This window comes from Tympanuchus pallidicinctus, unplaced genomic scaffold, assembly GCF_026119805.1.
Source record: "Tympanuchus pallidicinctus isolate F22 unplaced genomic scaffold, pur_lepc_1.0 scaffold15, whole genome shotgun sequence".
NCBI classification, from domain to species: Eukaryota; Metazoa; Chordata; class Aves; order Galliformes; family Phasianidae; genus Tympanuchus; species Tympanuchus pallidicinctus.
This window is the reverse complement of record NW_026294669.1, coordinates 22,453,396-22,471,791: the sequence shown is the minus strand read 5'-3', so window position 1 is coordinate 22,471,791 and position 18,396 is coordinate 22,453,396. Positions and strand designations below refer to the sequence as shown.

Sequence of the window (18,396 nt, the reverse complement as noted above, 5' to 3'; positions counted from 1 at the left end):
TTTGCATTATCTGACTGTCCAAGTTATTTTGTTCACCAGTTACATTGCTTGTAAATTTAGGAAAATAGAATTTAATTCTTCAAGGCACCAAAAACCATAGCTTGAATAAAAGATTGAACTCCTCTACTATTCTGTTGAGTTTGATACAGAACTGACAAATAACTGAGCTGTTGCATGTGTCTGGAGGTTAGTTCTAGCTAGTCAGTGCCTGGGAACTTTATTGCTGCCCCAGGTCTTGTAATGACCAAAAGGACCACGCTAAGAATTTAAACCCAGACATGTAAGGTAAAATTAGAGCCATCTTTCCATTCCCTTCAGTGGTGTTGTCTAAATTATGACAGATTATGTTGCTTTGTGATGCACAGCATTTGAGAGACTTGATCAAAGTTCATACTATTTAATTTTCAGATGTTTCATCTCAGCTATCACCAGTGGTTACAACCATCACATTATTCAAATTTGAGATTTAAATGTTTTTAAAAGGATTACACTTTTGTTGGGTTTTTTTCTTTCTCTTTTGAGGAAATATAAAATGAGCAAACATGATGATTAGTAGAACTTCTGAACCATATGGGGAAGAAGAAGAAAACAAAGAATCAAAAAGTGTGCTGTGCACTTGTTTACCAAGCTATTCAGCTGTTCGTTTTAACATCTGAAAATGTAGTGTGCAACTTAATGCTGCTTACCTTCAGCTAATCCTCCTGCATACAAAGAATAACCAGAAAATAAGAATATTCTTCCTTCGAGATGTAGCTCGAGTGATATTTAGAAACAGTAGCTTAAGGTATATATCAGGCACTCCTAAGTTTTCTTTGCTCTGCTGTGCTAAAATCTTGTCTTCCAATTCAAGGTCTCAGTCTAAGATAGCATTAAAATTAACTTTGTTATTTATTGGCTGTTTTGTTTTAAAAATATTTCTGTAACAACTCTTCTAGCAATCTGAACATTTGATGCAAAAACTGGAGAGAAAGTTATGAAAGAGGTTATTCATTGAAGTTTCATTTTTAATAAAAAATAGAGATGGGATATAGGTGAAAAATAGTATTCACTAAAACACTGAATAGACACTGAAAATTCTGATGGTAAGGATGTAGGATGGCAGGGATGACAGGCACCCATAGCCTGGGCAGTGCAGCCTGGCACTGGCAGGAAGGTGGTTCAATCCTGAGGATGGATGGATCCCGTTTACAGCTACTCTTGATTTTCAAAAAGCATCACTAGTTAATGAAACTTGTGTCATGACTCAAGTGCCATCTCATCACCTTTCATCAAAGACCAAAATGATTTTCTAAGAATTGCAGCATTTTTTGTGGTTATTAACCTGTAGAAACTAGAATAGTGTTGCACCATGCTGTCCCTTCCCAAAAATTTGTAGGAAGGAAGCTGAAGCATTTAACATTTAGATTTTGGTCAGACAGTCTAAGATATCTGGAGGCATTTTAAATAATAATATGATTAAAATATTCATATTAATTGAATTACAATATGAAAATATTACTTCCATGTAGTGAGCTTTTGGTGCAGACATGCTGGAAAAACATCACGGAATACATTGCTGTATGGTGACTATAGAATGGCACCTCCTTGATATACTAGCCCAGCATTAGCAGTACTCTCATCTCTATTTTTGTAGCTTTTATTCTGAAATTCTGAGGGAAGTTGTTCTCTGATGTCGCTGAATTGGAAGATGTTCAGACATCTAATGCTGGAGATAGACATCTGCTGTGTGGAGAGCCTGAGCAGGGAGATTTGCTCAGTAAAGCAGATCAGATGGTGGGCCAGAATCTCGGCCTTGATAAAGGTGTGGTTGTACTCATGACTGGCACCAAAGTGGTCATAAAACCAGCCTACAGCAGCCATGGAGAATGTGCAGCCTGGGTAAGCTGGATGGAGGCCAACCCCCCTTCTTTTTATGGTCTTCCTTCTTTCCACACCTCCTTTTATCCAGCTAATGGCTCTTGGTGAGAAGTTAGAAAGGGTGGGCACAGGGCCAGGGTAATGTCCCTGTTTGCCCCAGCAACATTCAGGCTGCAAAGCAAGCCTTGGCATTGCATGTATAAATTGCAGAGACTTATCTGTAGCCAGGTCTGAGCAGAGCAGCTGGCCTCATGCTGCCCATTTGGCCTGTGCACACCAGTGTGCTTACAAACAAAGCCCAGTGCTGGAGATTCTCTTGTGTTCTTTTTTTTGTTTGTTTTGGTTTGGTTTGGTTTTTTGTGTTTTTTTTTTTTTTTTTTTTTTTTTTTTTTTTGTCAGGCAACAGTTAAGGAAATATTTGCTGCTTCCTCCCTGCAAAGTTTGCTCTGTCTCACCTTTCGTCTAGGCATAGTTATAATTTAAATCTGTCATGCTTCTGAGTCCCAGACTGTCTATTTAAAAAATGCTGAATGCATTCTTTAGCCAGGATTTCACAAACTGAAATTCCAAAAAAATAAATTCCATTTAGAAGCAAACAGAAAAAAAAAAAAACTTTTCCTAAAAGGTTATCTAATTGTTTTTCTACTTACTGTCTATTGATTATGCCTCTATATTTCAAATAATTCTTCATCTCATTATCTCTAAGCACTGCAATTATGGCCAATTATAATAATACATATGTTGTATAATTACATTATGTCCACTGGTGACTGAAAATCTAAGCTGATATAACTGGATACAGAGTCTGGATGCGGATATTTTGCTCTTCTGATGTAAGGCAGTCTCCCCAGTGTCATTGGAAAGAAAGTGTGCTTTTGCAGAACTGCTTTTCTTGTTGGAGATGAAAGATGCAGTGGGTAATACAGTAGCTAGAGCACTAGAGCAAACTTGAAAATCCTTGCTACCATCACAAAAGTAACTAAATGTATAAAGTTTTGTTGCTTGGCCATCAATAATGATATTAGATTGTACCACATTGAGACCTTATCCCTAAATGTAAGCCTTTTTGATAGTGGTTGAGAAAAGCTTAACTTCAGCTCCTTTGAGTGAGAATTCAGAGGATCTGCCTTCGCTGTCAGGAAGAGGATATTAGAGCTTTGTTAACCAGATGTCCTGGCAAAACTGGGTAACTGAATTAGAATGGAACTGACACTCTTTTTCTCTTCAGGATACAAAATTTCCTCAGGCAGGGCTTCTCAGAACTGAGGAGGCAATTGCTTCAATGACTTAAGTTTCTCTCTGTGGTGATTTTACCTAAACAAGATTCACTATGTTTCTACTTGTTTGTGTGCAAGCATTACATTCTCTCACGTTGCTATGTATCTGGACAGGTCCATAACTAACCTGCTTATGTCACTGTGTGTCCATCACAGGAAAAAAAAAAAAAAGACTAATTTAGCAGAAAACTTCTGTTCAACTACCCTGTGACTGGAGAGGATTAATGCTATCTGCTTTGTAGAACAATTAATGGCACCCAATGCCATTTTAGATATTCAGGGTTTCCTATCAAGCCTTTGTCTGCTGCATGGGAGCATGGTAGGTCTCCTCTGTGTGCTACATCCCATTGCCAGTCCCCCATAGAAGTCACAGATACCCTTGGATGTCTCAAATGTCAGTGGACAAACACATTTGAGCATTTGAACATTACCTTCCCCCGTGTGAAATGTGAAATACTTAATTGCAACAATAAAAGCTGTTCCAAGGTACTGTCACTGATGTGTTCCATCCTTAAGAAAGTAACATCCAAGCCATTGTGAAGTCTGATGGAAACCTATAAGCAAATCTTATAAGCCATTTTGTGCAACCTGGAATTGGAAACTTGAATCCTTAGCAAATTTGCTCATTACTCCAGGAAGCAAAGAAATGATATGGTTACAAAACAATACAATTTCTAAAGTAAAACTTTTTTTTTTTTTTTTTAATATATAATTTAATATAAATAAAATCAAAAGCAGTTTCTTAGAAACCAAAATAATTTTGGTACTGTTATGATGTGTTGTACTGTGCATCAAAGATTTTTTATGACATTGATAAAAATTAAGCTGGATCCTATGGAGCTGTGACAGTTTACAGCAAAAGAGTTTTTGGTCAGTGATAAATTATCGTCAGGGGAATATTTTCTTATCTATAAAACTATCATATTCATGACTTCAGTAACAAAAGAGAATCTTTACATAAAATATCTCAAATTGAAAAGCAGAAGTCTTCAAGGTTAACCAATGCAGTAAACTGAATTTGAGTATGCATAAAGAATAAGTTTTAAAAAATTTGTGGAGTATATATTTACAGCAGAAGAATAAGTAGCACACAGCATCCATATTTACACTTGTATCATTCATTTACAGTCATTTCAGTGGTACATAACAAATTCAGTCAGCATCTGGCAAATTGTTGACAAGCTCAGAAGTCGTGTTATTGTTGTTCAATAGGAAAGAGTGAGGGCAACTTTACAGTTAGTTACTTTACAATCAGCAGGTTTCAGCTGTTGATTTTCATGTTGGGTTCTGTTCTTTTTATATATAAAACACAACAAAATAGCTTTCTTCTCTCCAGAGGAGAGTAAGCTAGCTGTGTAATAATGCTCGTTAGATGTTTAGCTTTGAATATTTTAAAATGTTGACCTAGCACTGCCTAGAGAATGTGGTTGGAGTGTGAAAGTGAGGCTTCATGATAGAAAATATGAGGATGTTTTTAGATAAAATTTTAAATTAAAAATGTCATAATCTGAAATCTTTAGAAGAAAAAAAATGTCCTGTAGAAGTTTTTGATTAATGAGTAAGGTTTCTACTTTTTTAATGGGAAACTTGCACTGATTTCTATCTATGACTCTGTTGTCTTAGCATCTCTGACACATTGCTCACACATCAATGCTTAGTTCTGTTGCAATCAGGTACAATAAATCATATTTGGAAAAGTATCTGCTAAGCAAATGTTCTTCCCAAGTAAAAAGTTGAACATCTAGCATTCATCTGGTAGTGGAGACATGTTTCTCATTACTTACTGCACCTGTAATGTAAACTGCAGGCTTCTTCAAAAGAAGCTCAGACCTGACACAGTGAAGGGTCTTTCACCCTTGTACTCTACTCTTTTAGAAATGTGGTCTCTAGAGAAGCGTTTATAGAATATACAAAAGATGTTAGAACTTTCTATGATACACTTGAATCACCAAAAACAAAATAAGCTGCTGTTTGAAGCAACAAGAGTTTTCTACTGCTCTCTATGAAGCCAGAACCAAGAGGCTGGGCTGAACTGAGCTGCCTCCTGCAAAGCGAGGCCTGGAGTTACTTTGCAGTTTGATCAGAATTGATTCTACAGCAAAATCTCTGGTTTGATGCATGCTATTGACAGGAAAATAGTATGAAACTTGAAGGACTAATTAAAAAAGCCCTAAAAAAAATATTTTAGAGAGGAGCTAGAATGTCAACAAGTCCATAATAAACATTTTTCCTATGGTGCTTGTTCTTTTCATATGACTTACTGTGATGTTTCTGGGCTAACAGTTTAAAGCTTTTATAACTGTAAATGTATGTACCAAAGTTTTGCAGTCTGGTTGGAATCTTTCTTCCTTTGGCATCCATTTTAAAAAGGAAACATCAATACAGAGACATGTAAAGTGTTTTTTAATCATTGTGAATATTCCTAGCCAAATCCAAAGGTTATTTTGCCTTGGTAAATGTCTGCTGCTGCTGCCAAGGGCCCTGAACCAGGTTCTGTTTCCCTACCTTGGCAAAACACTTAAACAAGTGGTTAACTTCAATCACAGAACTAGAGAACTGGCATCAAGGGGTTAACCCTGTTTGTAAATGATTTCTAAGTTACCTACCAGCTCCTTAGAAGAGAGAAATTAGCTTCAAAATATACTTAAGCTTCTGTAGCTTCAGGGGCAGAAGTCACACAAATCGATAAGAATCAGTACTCAGTAGAAGAGAGGTCAAAGTTAAGATAAGAAAATAGAAATTTTGGAACAGAAAAGGTACAGTAGCTGTGACCTTGTACAACGTTATAAGCAGAACAGATACTGTGAAAATATTGCAAGTGTCAGATGCAATTACAGCAAGTAAATCCAGGTGGTAGTTGATATTTTTATTTCAGTTTAGATGTAGCATTTTTTTTTTTCCCCAGGAGTTGCAGTTTTTTTTCTGAATCACATTATGAGTGAGCTGACATGTCTGAAGTCAGCCATGAGAGAACTGCTAAGACTACTTAGATCCTGCATTTTAGCAAGCAGCAGAGACAGGCTAAGCAAAGTTAAATGCAACCAGGGAATAAGCCAGGAAGGTGCTGTGTTATCTATAGCGAATACAACAGATAAATGGAGTATGTTTATACTCAGCAGCAATTCATTGGTAAAAGCTGTTTTGAGAGCTATTGTTAGCCTGCAGAGGCAGGTGGTTAAAGTGTAATGCAGGCAGCTGGGAAGATTTGTGCCCAGAAGGCCTTGAAGCAAGAGATGACAGAATGTTAATGGAAATGGACAGATTTGATTCTTCTTGAGGTTATCTGCATCCTCAGCAATTCCACTTGTTTCCATTTTCCTTCACTAGGATTTAGCATCATCTTATGGCAGCCTGAATTGACTTTCAGTCCGTATTTGCAGCCTTGCAGAGCTTTAGCTGGATCTTGAACATCTTCATTCTATTGACTACAGCTCAACAAGATTTTATTTGGTGAGTTCTTGCACATTTGTATTTTTTTCTAGGAAAGCTATGTATATTTTCAACACTGTGGAAAATGTGTATTTGTTAGATTTTACATGATTCTTTGGCATATCTATTTACTAAGCTCAAACTCCATCCTAAAAAGATGGTGAATTCCTAGTACAGTCAGAAAAATCAATGTTGAAGAATGACAGCAGATAGACTCGTAAGTAGTATGACTTTGCCATGTGCTCAAGTATTTTTGGAGCCCAGACAGTACATTAAGATGTGACAGATTCATGTAGTTTATCTGGTGATTTATAAAGTTTGCTGGCTGATTTAATAGACTGCTAGAAAGCGTTGTTGTTCGACCAAGTAAAGAGAATCATAAAATGGTAATGAATGTTATGAAAGTTCATGAATATTTCATTTGGGGTCTCTCTCAGATGCCTGCTAGTTTATCTCAAGATCTACGAACGTATGGCATATAAATCTGATGGAGGGTAGAACTGCACAGTTCTCTGAGAGGCACATTTGGTGAGAGCAACATGTGTTTGAACAAGCATCTCAAAAACACTGTATCTTGGTTAAGTTCTTCATAACCAGCCATGAATTCTAAAGTATATCTGGAATTTTAAGCAACAGTCTTCTATTCATTCACTATTTGCACATTTAGAAACAGCAGTTAGTGTCTCTCAGCTTGTCATTTCTTCTAGCGACTTCTGAAAGTATTGGCTTCTTGTAGCCTTGGACTGTATTTGAAAAGGCCAGATGGATTCCCACCACATCGAATATTTCATCTCTGTACAGACCAGAGCAATATATAGTGCAGACGGATAGTCATGGTAAAGAAATCTAGAACAAGGGCTTCATGTTTTCCATCTTTAACATCCTCATGTGGGAGATGCATTCTCTATGCTACTTTAAATCCTTCTAATGTTTATGTTCTAATCAAATATGTATTCTATTGTTTCTAGAAAACCCCGAACACTTTGGATTGAAATTGGTTTGTTTTGTCCCTAGAAGCTGTATTTCACTGTCTTTCATTCACATCAGCAAAATGGATCTGCCTTTTCGTAACAATGCTGTCCTCCATCAGATGGACATTCTCCTGTTTCCATTTTGTTGCTAGTTTGTTAGCAATAAAACCACTTAGAACAGCATGCTTATAGATTTATGGAGCCCAAAGAGTTGCATGGCACTTAGTAATGATATAACAGCTTCTTAGAGCAAGGTTAGCTGCAATAGCATCATACCAGAAGTTCTGTTTAATAGGAATTACTTGGAAAAGCTAAAAACAAATATGAAGGACTTGAGAGGGCTTACATAAGTAGTTCATAGGTTTTCTGACAGAGAAAGAATCTGTTGGGACATATTCTCTGCTGCTAACTGTATCATGGCACACATGCACCATCCGAGAAACAAGAACAAGGGAGTGGTATTTCACAAAAACTACAGGGCCTCCACAGGTTGTCACGCAGCTTGAATCATCATTTGCGAAGGAAGTCAATTCAGTATTAAAACCTTTGTAGCGTATATCCCCATTTTCAGTAAAATAACTGACAATAACCTAGAAGTCTGTAAGCTACTCTGCTTTTATGAAATAAATTACTTGTGCAGTACAAAGAAAAATATATTTATCACAATTAATTATAATCAGCACAGCTAAACTGAGGTACAGTTCTGTGTAGGTAAGCCCGAAAACTACTTTGGGGATTATCGCATCTTGGAAAGTGATGCACTGAGTAAACAGCATTAGAAATTTTATAGTGAGTTCTGAGATGACTTGATCTATGTTTTCAAGATGGATGAGGAAGTCAGAAAATATTTCTAAATAATTGCTTGTTCAGTACTGGTTTCTGTCAAGAGCTGTTGTTTAAGCTAGAGGGAGAGGGATGCTGTCCTACAAGATTTGACTTATGTTTACAGTAATTTGTTTGGCCAGTACTTATTACTTAATAATCAATCTTTATTATTACGTTAATTCTAATTGGGATATGTGAAACATGCAGTGCATTGACCACATGACATCAGTTTACTTGCTGAATAATTTAAGCTATTTCCTTCTAATACCTTAGGCTGCAATGTCATTACTCTCAGGCTGTCCTAATATTCTAGTTATATTGATGTTATTTCACTTGTTATTACCTTCTTGACGTGAAATTGTTTTTCAAATATGGAAATCACGCTCAGATATTTCTAGATGACAGAATTCGGCATTAGTTTATAATGTATTATAATAATAAAACAGTGTAACATAAAGCAAATGATTTGTTTTCTGCTGTGTACTAGCCTTCATAGAAAGGAGACAAAAGATGCCAGAAGGGGAATTTTGGTCTGTACATTTTTTGTATATTCTTATCTGTTTTCCCAGAATGTGGGGAATAATCTTTCTGATAATACAGTAGAAACAAATGCGCAACCATTAAATAGACAGTGTGATTTATCCGGCTTCACACTGCTTTAGAAGCAGTATGTATCACTCTTGTGAGTTTTCTTCTGCTTAAAGAATTGTAAGAAATATGTCTTGCTATTACTTTTATTGATAAAACAGGCCAAACCACCTTAATTCATTTTTCATCCAGAGTCTTTTATCACAGCACGGTTGTGATTAGGATTCTGATCACCCAGTGTGCCACTCTGAGATTGAGAGGCTCTATCTGCTCATCTATTATTCTTCATGAAGCAAAGCTCTAGTGTACCATCTGTTTTCTTACTGAATCTTGCATGTAGCTGCAAAGAGCTGGTCACCAGAGATCGTGTCTGGCAAGCATGCTCTTGGTTCGCTTCAAGATAGCCAAGCATTCACTGCTATTGGCCTCTTTAAGTTCCAGCTTAAATTAAACTGCTGCTCTCTGGTGTATTTTAATTTACACATTTGAACTGGTAGCATGGTTGTGGGTTTTTTTGTTGCTTTTTTTTTGTTTTTCTAACAAAAAATCAAATGTGAAGAAACCCCAAAGCTACAAGGAAACATGCTGAAATTTTGTTGAGGGTGGATTGATCTTGTTCTTTAAAGCTTGAACTACTAAAGGTTGTTACATGTTGTTGATGCCTGCCCCTTATGATGCAAGAAGAGGTAGTTCCTGGTATGACCATGTGTAGGTAATTGGCATGGGCTAGCAGCAATCAACAGAATGTGTCTGAATATTATCTCCACGCAATTGTTCTTGTTAACCAAGGCCATGTAATCATCTTTATTTTTAGAAGAATGTAGGATTGGAAGGGGCCAGATGAATCCCCCAGACTGCACATTGTCATTGCAATATACAGTGTGGTGTGGCTGCCCATGGGGCAAGGTGCTGAGCACCATCACCTGCCTGAGATACTGCTGTCCCCTTCTGTACTGAGGTACAGCTGTACTCGCTACAACTGACTTTTCCCTGCCTTCCTCGAGGCTTTTCTTTCTTTTAACTTCATGATACTATTGAAGCTTCACAACCTGCAGTATTTTATAATAGTCTTCGCTATTCCCCAAAGTACAATAAAAAGTAGCTTTTGAGGCTCCTCTTTTTGATCCATTATTTAGAGCCTGATTTGTGCTGTCTGCAATCCCCACATCAGTGCCAGTGGTCCTGCAGTTCTGCAAATTCCCTTCAGTACTAGACTGAAGTCATAAATCTTTTTTTAGGACGTATTTAGATATCATCATAGCACAATTTTTTACAATCTGCTCCTCTTACCTTGGATTTTGTTTCCATAGCAGAAAATGACTGTCCTAAGGAAACAACTTTATTTCTTACTGACTTTCAGTTTCCAGATTAAATTTTTGCTTGGCAACAAAACTTCCTTTCCCAAGATAATGGTTGCACAGCATTGGTCCTGGGCTCAGCTCAAGCAAACATTTGTGTTTGAACAAAACCTGGCTATTTTCCCCATATGTTCAGTAGGACTCTGGGAACAGAGCCCATACTGGGTAAGCAAGTCCTGAAGTCATTAGCTCTTTGCAGATTCTGCATCAAGGGTTGTAGATTATTAGATAATGTCAGTAGTAAAAAGGGAGTTTATTTTCATTCCTGTAAATAACAGCTTTATAACATGCGCACACTAGTGCAAACAATCTTTTCTTTTTCCCCTTTCACAGCTGAGCGAGAAAACGCTTTTTACCTTAAATATGCCAAGGCCTTTTTTCACTTCCATTCAATTTATTTTGTGATGTAAAATGTTCTGCCCGACATGGTAGGTCAGTGATGTCACATGGCAATCTGCTCATGTAATTCATTCATAATGCCATTGCTGCACACATTAATTGATAACACAAGTCAATGACAGGGTCTTTGGTCTGGGCAACTTGCAGCCCAAGTGCCAATTATGTCATGTGATATGATGCAAATCCACAGAGTCACCTGTGTGCTGCTGGCTATTCGAGTGCAAAGAGGTTCTGCATGCTTTGTCTTTGCTTCCCCAAGAAATCATGTTCTTCTTTCAAATATCCCAGAAGGGATATTCACTCAACTTTGCTGAGTGAGAGAGTGAAAATGCATGTGAGCATGCAAGTTACATAAGAGACAGTATAACTGCCCTTCCTGAAAACACTTTTCTGCAAGGCAGGTCTGGGTAGAAAGGGCATGAACACGAGCTTTCTGGGTGGCTGCTAACTTTCTGTTCACGAGGAAAATGGCAGTACTGCATCCTTCTTTCCCCTCTTCAGCTGCAGGTGCAGCTGCAACTGAGTCAGGAGCTCCATTCTCCCACTTGCATCTGTGAGCAGAGCCACAAGGCAGCCTCAGAGAGCACTGACTGCAAAGCCCTGCATCTCAATTAGCTGAGGGGTATTGGGGCTCATGTCTCTCCAAATTGCATTGATCTGAGGCACAAAAAGAACAATTCTGGGTTCACATGCTTCCAGGGTATACGGGGGAGTGGATGTTTTTGCATGTGAGTGCTTCACTTCTTCCTAAATCCCTCCCACTGAGTACACAGTCCCTTGTTTTTAGCAAACACCTTCAACTTTTACAGCATTAGTTCCATCAGTTTATTTTGTTGATCACAAAATGTAGATAACTAAAAGTTTTAGGGCCAGATTCAGAGAAGAGCTAAGCCTGTGCAAGCTCATTTGGGGATTTGGATGCAATCAGTTCTAACAATAGGAAGCACCTTGTTTCTCCTAGAAATTCAAAGTCTTCAGGCAGGAGCCAGGAATCTGATTGCATGGCATACAAGCTATGATGCAGAACAAAACCCTACAGGGGGTAAAGCCTGGACACTAGAAATAGTGTGACAGAAATTAGTCATCAAAAACTGAGATTTATTCAGGTATTAAAACAGCCAGCTCCCTGGGAAATAAACCAGTGCAAGAGGGGCAGATGGAGCACGAGAAGCACGGTGATTATCCCAGCCAGTCATCTTCTACCCACAGCATTGTCCAGGGCCTTGCTGGAGTGAGGAAGTGTATGAAGGGAACCAAGTAACACTGCCTTACTGTCATGTGTGACTCTTGTCCCCGCTGTGAACTTGTAATCAAAGGAAGACATTTCAGCTTAAGATGAGAATTTGTTGCTGCATTTCAGAGGGACTGATAAGGCTATAGGAAGTGGCCACTTGCTCTGTCCTAAGGCCTATCAGTAAGCAAAAGTCTCAGAGGCATGAGCTGCTGTGTCTGCTTTTGCTGCTCTTCTCCTCTCTTTGTGGGTGTTTCTTTTTGTCATCACTCTAGCAGAACTGTTATCTTCCACACAGTATGAAAAAGCTTAGCTTGATCTTATGTAACGGGCTATAACAATCGCTAGTGGAGGCTGTTTGCTGTGGAGATAGATAGACTGGTTTCTCTTTGCTCAGAACCTCAAATGTTGCTGAACTGCCTCATATCGCAGAACGACAGGACCATGCTAATACTTTGACTGTCTGAACCTATTTATGCCTCTGAAATTATCCACATTGCACTGCAGTAATTGAGTGGATTTTTCTGCTGGAACTCTGGAAGCACGCTGAAACCCCTCAGGCTGCAAGATGCTGTAGGCAGGGAAGATGGTACCTGTGTTTCTGCACTCCCCCCTTATCCTTGCCCAAACCCCTACACACCAGTTCTGGCTCTTCCTACATTATTAATTGTTGGGTTTTATTTTTAAATTACTATTATTCAGATATCAGAATTGTCGTTTTGATAAGTAGCGACATATATTATCTAAATTGATAGAGCATGTTAGAAATAGTATGGGAGAAATCAATTGAAGCAGATACCTGCTGCTTTCAATTCAGATGCCAGAACTCATGTGTGACATAATGCCACTGGTCAGGGGAAGCAGACCGAGCTGCTAATGGCTATGTTATCTGTGAAGTACAGCTACTGCCTTTCTGAAGATTGCTTGGGGGAAAAGTAGAGAACAGTGAATTCTCACATTTCAGACTTTCTTTTGACAAAAATAAATATGTTTGATTATTCAAATATATGCTGATTGAAAAACAGAATTTAAAGTAGATATTAAAAATGAAATAGAAGGATATCTTCATGCTTGGAGCCTAGAACATGAAAGGTTCAGATTCACGATCATTTCTGCACTAAAGACTTTGGCTATGAGGCTGGATAAATCTGTCAGGTCAGAGCCTTGAAGTGGCCAAGCTGCACTGCAATTGGCATGGCTGTATGAAGAGCTTTCAACAACTCTTCAGGATCTGGATTTGGTCTCTGAGGACCAGTTCCCTACCTCTAACACAGCAAATAGCACTTTCCTGTTTCAAACCACATGCAACTGTTACATTGTCGTCACAGTACTTCTGTGGTGAAGCCCACAGCAGAACAAAGCACCGCTGTAGATTGGATGTGGTAGTTAAATTTCTAATGTTGCTGTGCTCAATATCTCTATTTCATTTGAAATGTCAGCATAAAGGAATAGAAATAGCATACAGGAAGTAGGAATTTCTTAATTTTCAAATTCAAAATAATTCGTACTCTAAATTGTATTCAACTTCTGTATGAATTTGAAATTGTTTATGGCTGTTTAATACCACAGGAAATACAAATATGCTGAGTTTATGCATGCTTCTTGCCTAATTTGAGCAACTGAGAGTGGCAGCAGCTTGAAGCTGTGTCTTTCCTCTCTAAGTAAAACAATAAGTCAGAAAAGCAAAGTTTTCCCTGGTTGCACCTCTGTGTACTGTGGTGGTGACAAATCAGCATCTCTTAACATCCAGCTTTTATCATTAAATGTGTATGAGAGGAATGAACGAATTTAAGGAAAATAATGCGGTGGGTGCATACTCCATTTTATTTATTTAATATCTTAAATTATTAAAAAGACAGGTGCTGCTTGGCAAGGTATCTACCTTGCATTATTGCATGAACTATCAACCAGCAAAAGGAGCAATGTGTTGACAGATATCTAGACCATGAATTGCAATTACAGAGACTGAACCATGAAGGATAGAAAAGAGTGAATTGTGTTGTACTTAGAGTTAGAGCAAGCAGAAGCCTGCAGATACATCATAGCAATTTAAACTGGCATTAATTATTTTAAAATTAATTCCTTTTTAGACAATAAATTTAGAAGATTACAAACTAGAGGACCTCTTTGCTAAATGGCACTTAACATTAGGGCAAACTACCCTGGTAGATGGTAATAGGCTCTAGTGCTTTTAATCTATAGGTCACTGACTTGATTCTGTCTCAAAATGCTAATGATTAGTGGAGGGCCAAGGATCTCTTCACTGATCTAGACACAAGTTCAGAAAATGGCAGGAAGAATGCAAGTGAAAAGCGAAAGACGAAAGAGGAAAACAAAGAAAATGTAGTGATTTTTTTTAACACTGTACCAGAGAATATATTTAAGATACCTACAAAATCTTCCCTGAGCCAAGGAGCTGTCCTTTCTTACACTGGTGCTTCTGCAAGAAATATGTTACACGGTTTTGTATTTGCTTTTCAAAGAATACATATGAATAGATTATTAAAAAAAAAAAAAAAAAAGCATGATGTTGCATCTTATCCCTTAACTTATGAGCAAAAGACGATGATTTTAAGATCTATCTCAGTAGATTTAGGAACTGTGATTCAATTTTTTTCATCTAATGATGTTGTTATTTTTGTACATTTGTGCATTGTATTATTTTGCTGCTGTTGATTTTTTTCCCTGAGCATGGACTACTGAACTAGAACTAAGATGTGATTAAACAGCCTCTCTTCTAAGCTCCAACTCTGACTGAATAGGATCAATTCCAACACAATTGCTTTGTGCTGACTTCCACAGCTGAAGAAAAGCAATCTTATTTCCTGCTGCTTCCTATTGTGCTCCACTTTCAAGTATTGACTATGAGGAGATGTTCATATGGGAATTTATGTGTGCTGTAAATTTCTACCATACATTTCTCTGCACAACATCCTCATGTAAATATTCCATGTGGAATCAGCCCTTTAAATCTCTCTATTGACAGGCTACTATTGCAAACCCTGGTGGCATCTCCCTACTAGCTGGTCACTGTGGCTATCAGTGCCACAGTCTTCTAACTCTTAGTAGAGAATCAAGACCAGTCACAGCCACAGAAGGGGTTTGTCACTTTTAGAGATGAGAACTGTCTCTGTTTTGTAATTCAAACTGTCACTAGCATCACCATTGCCCCATCTGGACTTTGAAAGCCTCATAGCTCTCATCAGACCCTCTCGTGAGCCATCTCTGAGTGTCTGTGTCACAGTCACCTGCACAGGGACTCCCTGCCTGCTTCTGCCCAGGGCCAGGCACTGATTCAGAAGAGCTTATCCTCTTTTGCCTGCTTGCAGCAGGCCAATTGAGCAGAGTTCCTATGTGAATGCTGCTTCTACAGAGCACACAGATGTTATCTTTTATCATAGAAAAAAAATATGTTTTTTTTTTTTATTCTTCTACCTTTACAATGCTCTCTTTTCCCTACTCAGATTCTTCTGTTTCTGACAAAGAATGATTAAGAGTCGGTGTCATTATTTTTCTACAGCCCCTTTTCCTAACACATGGTTGGACCTGGTTCAGTTTTCCAGTTGCCTGTCCATTCCTGCTATAGAACTGATTTTGCTATCTATAGTGAATACTGCAGACTTAATAGCAGACAAATTGACATCCAGGCTCTGTCTACACCACCACAACTATGCTGTCAAATGTTATTCTGGCAGTTAAATTACCTACATGATACATTATTTTTCATTTTATTAACAGTGTTTTATGACATATAGAGTCCTGTGCAGCATGGTGGATTTGAGTATTGTCAAGAATCAAATTCCCACTCCTGACTGTTTCGTAAAATAAATTTCTCTTTAACAAGTTAAATGCTAAGTACAAGTGTGGGAAGAGTCAAAGGTTTTCATTTAAATAGTATTTATTGATCTACTTGTGCTCCAACAAGTGAATCCAGCTGCACATAATGTACAAAAATCCCATCTGCTTCTTTCTGCTAAGGTTTATAAACACTCTGTGCTTCTTTGTTCCAATAGCTTAGAACGTCACAGACCCACTAAAGGCTCAGCACTTTCAGATATGCTCTTGATTGACTGATCTTGACTTTCTTAATTAATCTTAAATTCAGAATTTTTTGTTAATTAAGCACCTGGATGGGGGGCTCTTATTCAGCGAGGGGTTTCAGGACGCTGTTCTGTGCACCTCCTGGGACAATTAGATGATTATTGTACAGGAGAATATTGCTCGACCACTCTGCTTTCTAGCTCATCACCATTATCCCCCAGAGAATGACACAGAGAACAAGAAAGGTTTTTTCTTACTCATTATATTCCAAACCACTAGTTCCCTGGCAAATCCAAGTCGTTCATTACAACTGCTAGATGAAACTGTGATCCAAAACCAGTGCCACACAAACAAAATAATAGATTTGATTATAACAGTTACTGTTACAGTTACTGCTGAATTATTGAACTCCGTTAGTGAAAGTGATAAGGTCAGGGAAAGAGTTTGGCAAGTCACACAGTGAAAGGAATGAGAATGTACTAAAATTCTGTACATCTCATCTGAAAAAAAAACATTGGCTAGAAATCTCATTAGGCTGTATATTCTATTTTTAAAATAAGAGATATAACTTGAGTGTGCTGCTTTCAGACTATCATAAGACTAAATAAGCCATACCTAACTTTTTATGTTGCTATTCTATTTAATACTGATATTGACAAAACCTTTCCATATATATGGTAGGAACAGAAGGCACAGAATGCCTTTTTCTGTGTAACAGAACACCTCAGTAGTGTGTGCTTGTAAAAGGAAAGCTGAAACAGGCAGGCTCAAAGTAAGTAATTCATGCCTCCTGTCTGAAGCACTTAATATTGGAAATCAGGAGCTGTCTGGGTCTATATGTCACAATACAAACGTCCACTTTGAGACTGAAGAGGCTAATCTGCACCCTCTAGTGATCCAAACTAGTTGAAACATTGGCAGCTACAAATTGCTAAATGACTTGGAGTGCTTCTCCCATAGTCAAGACCTTCATCGCTCTATTACTGTCTTTGGGCAAATAATCAAAAATGTCAGTAAAATTGAGAAGACTGTACTGCGTCTGGGTATATTGAAGCCTGCACGGACCAGTGGTGCTGACTGCTCCCAGCTGCAGCTGAGCAGTGAGCAGCTGGTTTGGGTGGAAAGCAGGTCTCTGCTGCTTGCTCCGTCTTTCCCCACCTGGAGCTCAGGTCGGAGGGACCCACACACCCTTTGGACACTGCTTTGCCCTGCAAGAGGGCTGTGCTGCCCAAGTTCCCTGTGGCTGTGCAGCAGGGCTGTAAGGATTAGCCCAGGGGAGCCTGGAGAGTGTGTTCCAAAAAAAAAGGCAGTTACAGTAATCTGCTGTGGCAAGCACGCGTGTGTGTGATAGACATGTACTGCAAGGCTAGCGATTTAACAGGATTAAATTCTGATCAGCAGAGAGAAGTTTGATCATAGTAATGAGAAGATGGGTAGGGTACATCTGGCTCTATGGCAAACCGGCTTGAGGAAGAAAGTGATACAGTTTGGTATGCATTATGAAGGAATCTTGTTGGACCTCAGGCTTATTCGCTATATTAAGTGAGCAATACTCTAAGAAAATTGGATAGGCTAGCATCCCCTTTTTAGGTAAGCATCTAATGCTTTACTGTGATATTTTATTCCTTTTTCAGTACTAGGCATGAAATGAAGTGTTCAAAATAATATAGTCATAAAAGCAGATTTACAAACGGAGAGAAGAATCCCCAGCCCAGTAGCAAATGTTGTACCATGTAATGCAGCATTTGGTAAAGATTATCACGAAGCAATTTTCATGGCTGGATTCAAAATGTATGCTGTCAGTAGTCCTGCTCTCAATAGCAATGAACCTTATAGGGAAATCATCTGAGAAAGAATAGGCCCCCAGTCAAGCTACAGGGCAACTCTCCAAAAGGGACTGCTTGCAGCATATGGAGGGAGTAAAGGAAACTACAGGGGGTTGGACTCCTGCAAAGTACAGTATAGGTGCTCGTTACTTAGAATTAAAGCAAATGGAGAAAGTAAGCTCAAGTAGAGGGCTCTGGGGAATTGTGAGGGAGCATAATTAAATTTTAGAGGAATGTTAATGTGCCGAACTAAGAGAAAGAAAAAAATTAAAGATTGGGGAAAAAATAGGTCAAGGGAGTAGGGAAATCGGTGAGCAGGACTGCCCCTCTCGGCAGCTTTATGCTTGGTAAGGAGACATTGGTAGAAAGCAGGCAGCACAACCAGCTGCAGCTCACACACACTTCCAGTGAAAAACTTCAATTGGAAAATGGCATTTTCCAAACTACTTTTGTCAGTGTTCTTTTTTCTTTTCTTCTTCTTTTTCCTCTTCCTTCTCCTTTTTGTTTTACCTTTCCCTTTACCTCTTCATGTTTCTTTTCCTTTTCCTTCTTTTGCTGTGCTGTTTTGTATTTCTAGAACTTGACCATTCTGCT

General features: G+C 38.4%; 1 protein-coding gene across 1 annotated transcript in view; it reads left to right on the top strand.

Annotated features, from left to right (window-relative positions):
- The first annotated feature begins 1,654 nt into the window (after window positions 1–1,654).
- CWC22 (CWC22 spliceosome associated protein homolog) overlaps window positions 1,655–18,396 on the top strand; it is a 72,040-nt gene continuing 55,298 nt past the window's right edge. The window contains exons 1-2 of the mRNA XM_052675529.1: window positions 1,655–1,878; window positions 6,462–6,584. The gene's annotated coding sequence lies outside the window, so the exon portion shown is untranslated. The remainder of the gene's footprint in view (window positions 1,879–6,461; window positions 6,585–18,396) is intronic.